The following is a 14737-nucleotide window of genomic DNA, read 5'->3' as shown; positions in this document are numbered from 1 at the left end:
TTGGGTAACTCCGGGAGTTGGTGATGGACAGGGAGGCCTGGTGTGCTGCAGTCCATGGGGTGGCAAATAGTCAGACACGACTGAGCGACTGAACTGAACTGAATGTTACTCTAATTCTCTTTGTAGACACTTTCAATTATTGCTTTTCACTTATTATAATATACTTTATAAAGAAGAGTAAGATCTTTCCTTGAAATCAGTGTAAAATATTGATGTTTCTAAAATTACATATTTAAGAGGTATATTCAATTTTTGACAACAATTCCTTTACCTGTGTGATTGGACACATACATGGTCATTTATATGTGTTTCAGAGATATGTTGGGTGAAAGTGGAAACAGATACTCAGGGCCTTTTTTTCTCTGCTCAAATAAAAATTCTAAATTTCATTAAAAAATTTTTTTGTCATCTCATTTTATAGAATAAAATCTGAAACCCAGAGATAAGGCTGTATCTACTTTTCTTACTGTAAGTTCCAGTACTCTTAGTATACATAATACAGGTTAGACATGATATCCTATCTGTCTTAAGATGTGAATTTTTATATGACAAGGTACATGTTTATAAAACTACTTTTCAGTGTTGCCCAGAATATCCTCACCTAGATGCTTAAATTAAAAAGTGTTTTTAGAGGATGACTAGACAATTGATTCTCTGAATTTATGCCTTTCAACCAAGAAGATGTGAGGAAGTATATACTGACTATTTGGAAAAATGTGTGCATAAAATTAGCTGGCTATTATCTAGTTTACGGGTAAGGTCTGCGGTCTGATGTGCTGTGAAGTGGAAGTGAACAGCTGTTAGAAAGAGGATAATGGTGCTTTACCAAACTATATTGATCTTTATTTTTTGTTTTCAACTTAATATTTTCAAAAAAACAATTTTACATATAAGGGAAAGTCCAGTGAAAGTCACCATCTCTATTCTAACATGTAATGACTGATTAGTTATTAAACTAGTATGTTCTTTATTATAAAATAAAAGGATTAGACTGTTTGGGGTTTGTTTTTTGCACATTAAAAAAGAGCAAGTAATAATAAATTATTTTATGAAACGTGGTTAATTTTTGATCCATTCATTCAGTAAATCTTTTCTTAGTGTCTATTATGTGCCTGACATTGTGCTAGGTGCTAAATAAGAGAATTCAAACAGCAAAGTCCCTTCTGTTTAGAAACTGAGACATATTTGGAAGAGACTCACCTTTAAAGAAAAACTTGGAGTACAGGTTTATGATACAGAATTGTGAGGTATATCAGAAATACACATTTTAGGGTCATATAAATAAACTCAAAAAAAGGATGGAAAGGGGCATGGTATGAGATGACCTATGAAGGACTCAGCCTGAGTAGGAACTTAGCCAGAAGAGAAAACAGGAAAATATTATTCAGAAAACAAGAAACAAATATTAAAGACACAGAAGTGAAAGAAAATAGCATATTCAGGGAACAGCAAGTGTTTTTATTTATTGATTTTTTTCAGGAGCAGAAGGGTGACATAAGTGAATTGTGGGAGATAAGCAAGAAAGGAACTATTTTTTCATAGAATGCCAAAACTGAGTTTATATATTGTCTTAGGTGATGAAAAGCTCTTTTAGGACATTAGTGGAAGAAGGACACAAACTGAATTCATTCTTGGGATAATATGCCTATTACAAAATAAAAGACTGCATAAGTGAAGAATTAAAGACAGATTAATTAGAAGATTCTGGCTTCTAGGTGTTGTATGAAACTCCTCTTGTCTTCCCCAAAGAAAGTTTAGGGGTACAACTACAACTACTCAAGACTGAGTGAATCCTAAGATTGAAATTCTAATTATTTCATTCTACAATGCAGAAAATGAGGTCAGACAGTTTAAATGACTTGCCCAAAGACACAGAATTTCTGACAGAGCTACAACTTAGGAACTTGATTTCTTCTTTCTGAAAAAGCACAGATTAAAATTCACAAGGAGCCAGCCCTTCAGCTTCATAGAAATATTTTAACTAAAGTACTAATGATGATATGTCTGTGTTAGCAGTACCATAAAGCAAGTGACCTTCATGGACAAAACTCTCTGTGGTTAAAATTAAAAAGACAAAGGAAAATGAGATCTGATTATTAATGTAATTAGTTGATGATCCAGTGGGGTGTCAGATCTATAAACGCCAGTTATTGACTGATGATAATGGAACATTCAAATCTTGAAACTGGTACTCAAGTCCTGCTCTCAGAAATAATGAGGGACCTGCTCCCTCCATCCTGCCTCCTTGAAAGGTGCTACTACTACATTCTGAATAATGATGTGCAAACCCAGCATGAGGGCATTGCTACTGTTGCTCCACATTAAATCCATTGTTTTGTTTTCTGTTGTAGGTTCTGATTTTTTTGAAATTTGGACATTTATGAAATGCAATCATGAATATGATGGGGAGAGAATGTTATAAGCAACCCTTCTTAAGAGTTACCAGATTTGCAGTATGTTCACAAAATTCAAACAACAACAACAAAAATATGGAGTGTAACCTACTATGGTGCTTAGCATTTACATAGAATCTTTTTTTTTTTTTTTTTTTAAACCAGCTTGAGGCTTCTGTTGGTGCCTAAATCACATTGATACATATAATTGGGTAACCACATTGCTACTGGCTCTCTCAGACTAAAAATTTCAGTGTCTGATAAATAGAACTGGTTGTTCATATAGAGGAGATCACTTTACAGGTACATATATTTATTCAGGTGGATGATTTTAGTGGGCTGTTACACTTGATATTGTTCACTATGAGATTATTCAGACAACCATCATCCCTAGTGAGGATCAATGATTTGCCCAAGAGCATAGGTTACAAAATAATAAAACAATGTTTTATTTCTGAAATATTTATTTCTGAAAATATAGATTTGCTAAACTTTCATTTGATGATCATGGTACAGCAATGTTTAGACAGTTCCATTCCAATAAAACAATGCATGTACCTTATGACAAAGAGTATAGGTCAAAGTATGGAATATTCTTTAGTCTTCATGGCTTATGCCATGGGATGCTTTGTGATACCTCTGTTAGAGAAGAAAAAAAGACTTCATCTTGATCCTCCAAATGAGAAAGGAAAGTTGCAATTGGATGTCATCTTTGCCAATTATTTTGGGTGTAACGGGAGACAGGTCATTTCAAGAGTGAAGCAGTTGCCAGTTTGTAGTCACAGATTGTAACTGTGCAAAATCTCTTTCTCCCTATTCCTTCCAAGGTAGTGGAGGATTCTGCTGAAAAACTTACATCTACTTGTTGGAATTGAGTCTTTCATTAATTTATAAAAGGAAGCTCTTTGTTTTAAGGGGAGCAAGACTAAAGAGAATTCCTGAAATTGTGCATTTAGTTTTATATAACTGAACTCTATTGTATCCTGATATTCACCTAAAATTGTGAAGCTCACTTTATATTCCCATGCTGTTAAATTTTTTTGAGTATGGTTGCAAATTAAAGTACAATATTTCCTCACCCATGAGAGTAATTCAGTTTCTCTATTAGGAGATATTTAAAGCATTACCATTTTGCAGGGAGAGGAGCTAGTTTAAATAGTAGTGAAGTGGATTATCAGAATACATAAATGCTTGTCAGCATCTGTTTATATGCCCTTTTGAGAGAGTCCCAGAAGTGAAATAACTGGGTGAAAGGGGGCACATACTTTGTAGTCTTTGATGCATGCTGGAAAATTGCTTTCCAATTTATACTGCCACCGTCAATGAGAGAAGATGGCAATTTTACCACACTTGTTCATTACTATCAAAACAAAATGAAATGCCACACAAGGCTGCTCTATAAAAGCAGTATTATTTATTTTTTGCAAACAAATACCCTCGAAGATAGATACAGGCAAACCTATTTTCAGTAATTAGGATACTTGTGTTAGATTCTTTAGGTCAAGAGAGAATCACTTTGAGAGTACATTTGAGAAGGCAAGAAAGAGAAGCTGTGTCCATAGACAAGCCCTTGAAACCTGGGAGCATGAGGAGAACATTGATAGTGCAATAAGCCCGTTATAGAGAAAGATAAGTATTAATAGGAAAAACGGAAGAACGTCTAAGATAACATTTACCTCCATTACACGTTTGTATACAGCTGCAATCTAATTTAGAAATTACCAGTTGTGTTAGTTTTCTAGGTCTGGCATAAGAGAGCATATCTATTGAACTTGCTCCTAGAATTGGGTCATACATCAGTAGGGAAATGAAAATGGAGTGAAAATTTTCTCTAAGATAGGTTGAAACATTGTCATTTTTAAGGATCTAACATTTAAATAAGGTAGTGTGGAGTAACTCTGCCCCTATCTTTATGATATTCTGACAAATTTGACAGTGAAAAATGATATAGTCTGGAGAAAGTCTTCCATGATAAGCTCTATGGCTTATGCTTACAAACCCATTGTATGTAACATGGAAATGAATACATCCAGTTGTAACCATAAATGACATAAAGTTATTCCATACATCACAATATGAATAAGACATGGAAAAATTAAATGTAGCTTTTAAATACCTACACTGACTCATACATACATTAACAACTATTTACTTGCTATGACTAAAGAAAAAGACAGGGATAAGAAATAGTATAAAATACTTTGTATCTGAAAATTTTTGAAATATAATTGTATAGTCAAATTTATTGGATACTAATCATTAGTAAAGGTGGGAGTAATAACAAAGTCTCTAAAGCACTCATTTTTTTTTATAAAAGGCATAAATCACTGTGTTGTTCATTTATTTTGGAGTAAAACAGTATTTCTGCTCTGGTGAAGTAACTGTTGACTTCGATATACTTTGATAAGAACACTTCTTGGGCTCAAAACATAGTAAAGACATATAGGTCCAGTGGCATGGCGCTGCTATGCATATTTGGCCATTTCTAAGCTTTCTCTCAATAAAGACTTCTCTTCTGAATTACAAAAATAAAAACATTCCTCTTTCTTTCCCCAGTGCATCACTTTTAGCTGTACAAATTCATCTGTAATTAATGAATGGTTTTAGGGAATTTCCTCCTGAGATTTTTGGCTTTTGCAGAGAAGTTCCTTGAAGGCAGTCAACAAATTAAAACATGATATGTTTTATAGTTTGTAAATATCACTAAGTCAATATCAAGGAAACACTGTAGTTTACAGGTTAAATACCCTTAGCAATGGGATAAAGAAACTCTCGAACAAAATGAGAATGGTGCAGAATTATACTTTAGTTTATCTTAAATAGTAACAACTGTTTTCAAAGTTTAGTTTTAGTCAAAGTCACTACATACACAGATTGTTTTTTATGAAAGTATTCTATAGCCACATATCTTAGATTTGCTTAATGAAATTTAGTCATTATTTTATGTAAATTAAAAAATAGAACAGTAATATTCAAAAACCTTTTATTTTGATTGTTAACTATTGAATTAATATTTGATGTATTATTAGATTTATAAAATTATACAAATATCCCATCTCTTAAACTGAATTATTTCAAGCATCATGATATATGACCTTGACTTTAGTGTTCTTTGAGAGTAAGACTAACAAAAATGATAATCCACTAAAATATTTTACAACCTTAAAAAACATTTGAGAAAAGGAATGAGGATATAGTTCCCTTATAGGGTTCAGATAGACACAAAACTTTGTGGCTATTATCTGATCAACTTGAATTCAGTGCATGGCTTCATTAAGTACTAGGTGTGCAGTATTTAAGTAGGACTGTTGACTAGGGTTAGTACTTCTTTTTGCTGAAGACTCACTCTACATAAATGATATAATCTCATCATTTGGAAGAGTTTTTGAAGAGTTGATGTAGCAGGAGATGCCCATATCCCCTGTTAATTCAGACAGGGTTTCTCAACCTAGGAACATGATTGGTGTTTTAAGTGAAAAAACTTTATTATGTGAATTGTAGGATGTTTAGCAGCATCCATGGCCTCTATCCACTATTTATGCCTATAGTTCCCCCCCCAGCCCCTCCCACCTCCTCAGTTAGGACACCAAAAATGTCTTCAGGGTTTGGTAAATTGGTAAATGTCCCTGGCCATGAGAGTAGAAGGAAGAAATTACACCTGGTAGAAAATGCCTGTGTTAAAACAAATAAATGTACATACGTCCCCTTCCTCTTGAGCCACGTCCCACCTTACCCCTCTAGGTCATCACAGAACACCAGACTGGGCTCCCTGTGTTATCCAGCAACTTCTCACCACTATCCACTTACACACAGTAGTGTGTATGTTGATGCCACCTTCTCCCTTTGTCCCATTCACTCCCTCCCCCACTGTGTCTACAAGTCTGTTCTCTCCATCTGCATCTCAGGAGGGATCGGTATATGTATAGTTATGACTGATTCATGTTGTACCACAGAAACCAACACAAAATTGTAAAAATGCAAAAAAAAAATACAATTAAGCAATGTCAATGAAATGATGATAGGTCACCACCTCCCCTTCACCACCATGGTAGTGGTTTACTTGCTAAGCTGTGTCCGACTCTTGTGACCCCATGGACTGTAGCCTGCTAGGCTCCTCTGTCCATGAGATTCTCCAGGCAAGAATACTGGAATGGGTTACCATGCCCTCCTCCAGGGGATCTTCCCAACCCAGGGATCAAACCCAGGTCTCCTGCATTGCAGGTAGACTCTTTACCAACTGAGCTATGAGGGAAAACACTTCGTTACCATCATGACATATAAAAAATAACAACCGATTGAAACATAGCTTTCCAAATATATTGTCTATCAGGTTTGATATTTAAATTTTTTCTTATTGAGTCTATAGGTATTTTATTCTTGTCGTTTTATTCTTCCCTTTCCCCCCATTTTCTCATCTGAAGTCTTTTTTCCCCTTTTAATTCTAACCTATGCTAAGTTCAATTAAACCACTATTTTGAGATATGTCTCCTTCCTTTCCTCTTGCAACTTATTTCCACTTAAAGGAGTATATGTTCCTTTCAGAAAAATCAAAACAAGTACCCTTAATCCTATCTTTAAAACCCCAATTATTCTTATCTGGCCAGAGATACAGATATTTTAGGATATGAAGATTGTGTTTTTTGTGAATTCAGCCTTGACTTTGTTGACACTATGCTTTTCTGTGATAAATTCATTATCCGGCTGTAATGCTGACTATCTAGAGTTTTGTACTTTCTCTTCACCCTATAATTCTGCTCCCATGGATGTTAGGCAGTTAGATTCTTGCTTGACTAGTGGAAAACTTTAAGTGCCTCCCTGTCACTTACTGAGATTTTCTGTTCCTCTAGTCATGCCAGAGCATAAGCAAAACACAGAACCTAGAATTATAGCTATTAAATACCACTTAAAATGCCTCATTCCCTGCAAAAAAAAAGAAGAGTTCTTAGACTTACATCTGTACATTTATGTAAGTGGATAGTTCTTTGAACATATTTGGAAGCGTGTCACTGCATCTAATTGAATAATGAAATAGAAGTGATGAAAATATTGGACTTTAGTGCAGCAATATGTGATTCTGTTTCCTCTTTTGATTTCTAAAGTACTCAAGTTGATTTGAATGTATTTAAATCTATTATCTGCACATATTTTAGTTTCACTGCATGAAAGTTTGAAACATTATTACTGTGAAAATGATTCTCTGTTAACTTTAATTGATGCTCTGATGCCATTTTTTATCAACAAATATTCTAAGACTTTTGTTGTCATAAAACATATGAAACTTGTCTTTTAATTTTCCTATTTTGAATATAATAATTCATTTAGTATATCTGAAAAGTAGTGTCTCAATTTTTGCCTAAAATTTATGTATAAGGTTTACTTCTTTCTGGGAAAAACATTTATTTTAAGATATAAAGGAGATTGAGAGTTAAATCATTTGGAGATTCAGATTGAGAGTTATATCAGAGTATTTATAGCCACTTTTTCTTAATGAACCTCATCTATAAAAGACAAAAAGACCATCTTTTTGAAGTTAATGGGTAAATTTCCATTTTGAGCAATGTTTGAGTTTTAAAGCATGTTCCTGTTTTATGTGTTGGTATTTCTCAATCTGTGTTTAATACTAAGTATATTAATAAGTATGCATATGTATTTTTTACAATAGGTTCCTGTCCTGAGACCACAGCAGGATGTGCCTTGGTCAAAGGTATACACATTTAAAATATACTTCAAACTTTCTTCATGAGTAATGTATACAAATATTATGATAATAATTGCATTATTGTCTCAGGCTTAGCTGTGTGGAATTGTAATATGCATTTATGTATATGATATATACTCTTTGATCTGACAAAATATGACTCTAGTGATAAAGTAACAGAATTAAAAATTTGAATTGTTAAATGCATAGTATTGCCTTGCCACAGGATGCCTTAATCCACACAACCTATATTCAAAGAACTATTGTTGCTAATGTGCCTGTTAACAAAGCAGTGAAACTATTCTAAGGCTGATGGAAGATATTTAACATAGTCATTAATGATACTAATGAGTAAATTATTGAAATAGGATATAGGTCAGTTAAATTGCCTGTCAAAAACTACCTACATGTCTAGTTTTGGCAAATCAAATGTTGAAATCAGTTAAAAATTACAAATCAGCATGAAAATAAGAAGCAAGCAGGAAAATAAGTACACATATAGCTAAATAAGATGTTAATATGGTACCCGAAAGATAAGGGGGTCAGTACAAGGCTGATAAAGGATGCCTATGATTTCAAAATTGAATTCTGTTATTTTTTTTTTAAATGAAGCAAAGAACATTGCAAATATCAAAAAGTATAGTAATCTTGAATCCTAGGAGGGAGCTGAAAAGAAAATGTATACCATGAATTAAAAGTACTTGGTGGGAAATCTGAGTTAAGACCGTAGAGACTGAGATCCTTAGGGACAGAGTGGACAGGGTGAAGACTATTTAAAGTAAACTGAAATTCACAGATAGGAGCAATTAAACCCAGTTCCTCACTATGGAGAACGTAGGATGAAAAGATGAGCTTGATCTAACACATGAGGAACTTAGTGATAAAGTGTTGATAGAAGGTTTGATGCTGTTCATTTAGAGATATTTAAATATCAAATGGATTCACAAATGTCTGATTATAATTTCTCTAAATCTTCTCTAGATCGTTTATTCTCTTTGGGGTCCTTCCAACCCCACACAGAATTTGGCAAGGCAGTTCTTTTTATTTTTCTGCATGATAAAGTAACTTTATATTGAAAGAAAAGTTGGATGTTGTTTTGTGGTTTTAAGAAAAATTGTGGCTATATATGCCATCATGAATAATAATTGATATCTGTTCTATTTCATGCATAGTTCTTTTTTTTAAAATGCACTTATATACATATTTATATTTTAAATTTGGCTCTAAGTTATATTATGTGTTCCACATGTTACCCTTCCATGAAACAATAAACTATTCATCTGCATATCTGGATAATTTTCTGAGATTTTAAAATTGAAATACACTTAGATTTTTTTCCTCTTTTCATAAGCTTTTCCTCTTAGTCATTTTCAGCCTCTATTCAGAGACTAGTGTGACTTTAGAATATCCAAGGAAAGCATGCCAGCCAGTGTGTTCTGCCAGACAGGGAATGAATGGCTCCAGGCACAAACCTCTGTTGTATCAGGGCTCTGGCATGACACTTGGCAGGGAACTAAATCAAACAGCACAATGCAAATAATCTGTTTCCAATAGATGTGCAGCCTCAACCTCGAGCCTGCTGCTAGTCATTACTACGTTTCCCCCTGATATTCCGTGGAGCAGTATTTTTGATAATGAACTGAAAACTAGGGCATTTCCTAGGTGTTCTCAGAGTGTGAGGAAATGGGAGGATTATGGCTTTGAAACTGGACCTTCCTGAGTTTTAAGAGTCACTCTGTCACTCACTAGCTGTCCTGGCCAAGTTATTTCAGATATAAAATGGATTTAGCAATAATTTTCACAGAGATTTTGTGACTATTAAAATAATGAATTTGTCATAAAGCACATCTTTATACATGCTACATAATAAACATTTAATAAGTGTTCTTTTACCACTTCCCATTTCTGTAATGAGTTGTTTTGTGTTAAACTTGTAAATAATTATCTCTCTCATTCTGTGAATAGAAGAGAAATGACTCTGCATTTGTAAATTTGAGGTTATGTAAGCCTGTATAATATCTTTATCTTTGCACAATCTTTTTGATAAAAGAAGTGTTGTGAACGTCTTAGCCATTTTTATATTGGTTCCTTTTTTAAAAATATTACACTTGAGGGAGTTCCCTGGCAGCCTAGTAGTTAGGACCATCTTTCATTGCTGGGGCCTGGGTGAAATTGCTGGTCAGGGAACTAAGATCCCACAAGTTGTGTGGAATGGCCAAAAAAATTGCACTTGATACAAAGGGTCTTTATGTTGCACAAGAGTGTATTGCATGTCTTTGATTTAATTTTAGCCCTTGTTAGTGTGCTCAAGGATGAAAAACCATATTGTAAAATGTAGATGGCTTAGAAAAAGTATACCTCTCTCTTACACACCCAAATTGTCTTAGTGTTAATAGCTTACCTCAGCTCACTTATTGAGAAATTACTGTATCTCATATACAGTGTTAGGTGCTAAGAGTGCAGAGAAGAAAATAAATAGAGGTTCTCTGCCTTCAGGGAAATGAAAATCTTAGAAGGAAGGAGACTAGGAAACATGTCATTTTAAAATGATGTGGTAACATAATACAGGGTTAAGGTGCCAATGAGAGGGCCTTACAAAAAAGTCATTCTAATCAGTCTGGCTCCCCGGAGTGCTTGACTCTCAGGTGTCTTAAAAGGTGATGATCAACTGGTTGGAATCAGTCAAATATGGAAGCACATGGTGGGAAGGTGTCAAAAAAGGCAGGAAAATCAGTTAGGAATCTGTTGTCTGAACTAAAAGAGAGATGGTGGTATGGATTTGGAATTGGAAAGTGAAATCCTCCCACCTGTTCTTGAAGGTAAGATTTAAGTTATTTTTGAAGGTTATTTTTGTAGGAGAAAGATGTTTATCATAGTGTTACTTATAACATAATAATAGGAACAAAATTAGCTGTCAAATTATAGGGAAACTGTAAAATTATATTTAAGACATTTAATAAAATGTGTTATAAATAAATAACTACATAATTGTAAAAAATTTACTACATAATAGTAAAATTCATTATTTTGAAGATCGTTAAAGGAGGCTGTCTTCTAAAAAATTAGGTCAAACTCTGAAATGGTATTGTGGTAGTTTGAGCATTCTTTGGCATTGCCTATCTTTGGGATTGGAATGAAAACAGCTTTTCCAGTCCTGTGACCACTGCTGAGTTTTCCAAATTTGCTGGCATATTGACTGCAGCACTTTCACAGCATCATCTTTCAGGATTTGAAATAGCTTGACTAAAATTCGATCACCTCCACTAGCTTTGTTCATAGTGATGCTTCCTAAGGCCCACTTGACTTCACATTCCAGGATGTCTGGCTCTAGGTGAGTGAGGACACCATCGTGATTATCTGGGTCGTGAAGATCTTTTTTGTATAGTTCTGTGTATTCTTGCCACCTCTTCTTAATATCTTCTCCTTCTGTTAGGTTCCCTACCATTTCTGTCCTTTATTGAGCCCATCTTTGCATGAAATGTTCCCTTGGTATCTCTAATTCTCTTGAAGAGATCTCTAGTCTTTCCCATTCTATTGTTCTCCTCTATTTCTTTGCATTGATCGCTGAGGAAGGCTTTCTTATCTCTCCTTGCTATTCTTTGGAACTCTGCATTCAAATGGGTATGTCTTTCCTTTTCTCCTTTGCTTTTCACTTCTCTTCTTTTCACAGCTATTTAAAAGGCCTCCTCAGACAGCCATTTTGCTTTTTTGTGCTTCTTTTTCTTGGGGATGGTCTTGATTCCTGTCTCCTATACAATGACATGAACCTCCATCTGTAGTTCATCAGGTGCTCTGTTTATCAGATCTAGTTCCTTAAATCTATTTCTCACTTGCATTGTATAGTCATAAGGGATTTGATTTAGGTCATACCTGATTGATCTAGTGAAGTGAATAGAATAGAAAGTGAAGAAGAACCGAAGAGCCTCTTGATGAAAGTGAAAGAGGAGAGTGAAAAAGTTGGCTTAAAGCTCAACATTCAGAAACCTAAGATCGTGGCATCTGATCCCATCACTTCATGGCAAATAGATGGGGAAACAGTGGCTGACTTTATTTATTTATTTTTTTTTTTTGTGGCTCCAAAATCACTGAAGATGGTGACTGCAGCCATGAAATTAAAAGACACTTACTCCTTGGAAGGAACATTATGACCAACCTAGATGGCATATTAAAAAGCAGAGACATTACTTTGTCAACAAAGGTCCGTCTAGTCAAGGCTATGGTTTGACAGAAACTCCTGCCCTCAGGGCTCTTCTAGACCTCATTCTATGTCTCTTCATCTTGTTGTTCATTCATACACTTTAATAGATCAATATTTGTAATAAGCACTTTCCTTATGGCTCAACTGGTAAAGAATCTGCCTGCAATGCAGGAGACCTGGGTTCAATCCCTAGGTTGGGAAGATCCCCTGGAATCTAGTGAGTAAACAGCTTTCCTGAATTCTGTGAGTCACTCTAGCAAATTAATCAAATCCAAGGACAAGCGTCATGGGAACTTCTGATTTATAGCTAGTTGGTTAGAAGCACAGGTAACAACTTGGACTTGAGACTGGCATCTCAGTGTATGTGGGAGAGTGGGGCAATCTTATGAGACTGAGCCCTTAACCTGTAAGATCTTTGCTAAGGTGACTCTGGCTGGTGTCAGAAGTGGATTTTATTCTAGGATCCCCACTTGGTATCTAAGAAATGCTTGATGTAGTGAAATTCCACACATCTGGTGTCAGAAGCATTGTGAGTGAGAGTAAAGGAGAGCACTTCGCTTTTCCCATACAAGTTGAAAGTGGATATATTGATAGTGGAGCTTTCAGATAAGAACCTGATATTTTAGTTGCAGCCATGCAAAGGACTAACCCAAGTTATGCTTGGGTCTATGCTCATAAACTTCAAGATGATAAAGGTGTGTTGTGAGCTGCTAAATTTGTGGTAATTTATTATACAGCAGAGAAAAGCAATTGCTGCAGACTTGCGTCCTCCTCAAATTCATATGTTGAAGATCTCACCCCAATGTGACTATATTTAGAGCTTGGTCTTTTAGGAGGTAATTAAAGTACATGACCTACAGGTAGGTTCTTGACCTGATAGTATTCGTGGTTTTAGAAGAATCTGTCCCACTACTCCACCATTCTTTGTATGCACAAAAAAAGGAGTCATGTGAGCACAAAGTTAGATGGTGGCTGCCTACAAGACAACAGAAGAAAACTGAGTGACACCGACCTCTCCTCTCTGCATCCCTGGCAACATATGGTGTCATCAACCTTTGTATTTTAGCCATTCTGATAGATGCACAGTGATATCTCACTGTAGTATTAATTTTCATTTATCTATGGCTAGTGAGTTTGAACATCTTTTTATGTGTTTACATATCATCTGTGTATCCTTTCAATGAAATACCTCCTCATGTATTTTTTCATGGAAGTGGTACTGCTGTTTAACTGCTAAGATTTAAGTGTTCTTATGCTTAGTATGTTGAGTTTTATGTATATATGTATATATGTAAAATATAATATATGATGGCTGATTGGAGATGGTGGAGACAATAAAAATGTATTATCTAGAAGTCCAGAGAAGGAAACAGTAAGAAGGTTGTTTTACATATAACTTGGAAGCCTTGGGGAAATATCAAGAATAGAAGTCTATTATAAGGATGTGATACCTTCTTATACCACAGATACCAGGGCTTCCCTGGTAACTCAGATAGTAAAGAATTCACCTGCAATGCAGGAAACCTGGGTTTGATCCCTGGTTTGGGAAGATCCCCTGGAGAAGGGAACCACTACCCACTCAGTATTCTGGCCTGGAGAATTCGATGGACTGTATAGTCCATGGGGTCACAAAGAGTCGGACACAACTTAACAACTTTCTCTTTCACTTTCATAACGATGAGATAATCAAGGCTATTAGAGCAAATCTTGCAGGATGATCCCTTCAAACTCTTGGGTTTCCCAAACATATGACACTCTCCCTTACCAGGCTTAATTTTTCCTATTAAAAGAAAATAATACCATTTATTTTATTATAAGAAAACAGACATTATTCAATGTAAGGCCTTTTACTCCCACAGAATTAGCTTCTTTGTATTTTTATTAATGTTTAAGGCAGTTCTTGTCTTATTAAGAGCAACAGGTAAACATATACGCTGTCATAGTTATTTGTCCACAAAATCAAGACTTCACATTGCTATGATTTTAAATTGTTGTTGTTTAGTTGCTAAACAATGTGTCTGACTCTTTTGTGAATCTTTGGAATGTGGCCCACCAGATGCCTCTGTCAATGGAATTTCCCAAGCAAGAATACTGGAGCGGGTTGCCATTTCATTCCCCAGGGGATCTTCCCAACTAAGGAATTGAACTGGTGTTTCGGGAAGCAAAAAGCAAAGGAGAAAAGGAAAGATATACCCATTTGAATGCAAAGTTCCAAAGAATAGCAGGGAGAGATAAGAAATCCTTCCTCAGTGATCAATGCAAAGATATAGAGGAAAACAATAGAATAGAAAAGACTAGAGATCTCTTCAAGAAAATTAAAGATACTAAGGGAACATTTCATGCAAAGATGAGCTCAAAAAAGGACAGAAATGGTAGGGACCTAACAGAAACAGAAGATATAAAGAAGAGGTGGCAAGAATACACAGAAGAACTATACAAAAAATATCT

General features: G+C 35.0%; 1 protein-coding gene across 38 annotated transcripts in view; it reads left to right on the top strand.

The window, feature by feature from the left end:
• The window catches only part of PTPRD (protein tyrosine phosphatase receptor type D), a 2322816-nt gene that overhangs the window by 848747 nt on the left and 1459332 nt on the right, over positions 1–14737 (top strand). For all 38 annotated transcript variants that reach the window (XM_070480470.1, XM_070480471.1, XM_070480507.1 and 35 more), the window contains one exon: positions 8056–8097. The gene's annotated coding sequence lies outside the window, so the exon portion shown is untranslated. The remainder of the gene's footprint in view (positions 1–8055; positions 8098–14737) is intronic.

This window comes from Odocoileus virginianus, chromosome 18 (genome assembly GCF_023699985.2).
Source record: "Odocoileus virginianus isolate 20LAN1187 ecotype Illinois chromosome 18, Ovbor_1.2, whole genome shotgun sequence".
In the NCBI taxonomy this organism is placed as follows: Eukaryota; Metazoa; Chordata; class Mammalia; order Artiodactyla; family Cervidae; genus Odocoileus; species Odocoileus virginianus.
This window is presented reverse-complemented; position numbering and strand designations above follow the sequence as displayed.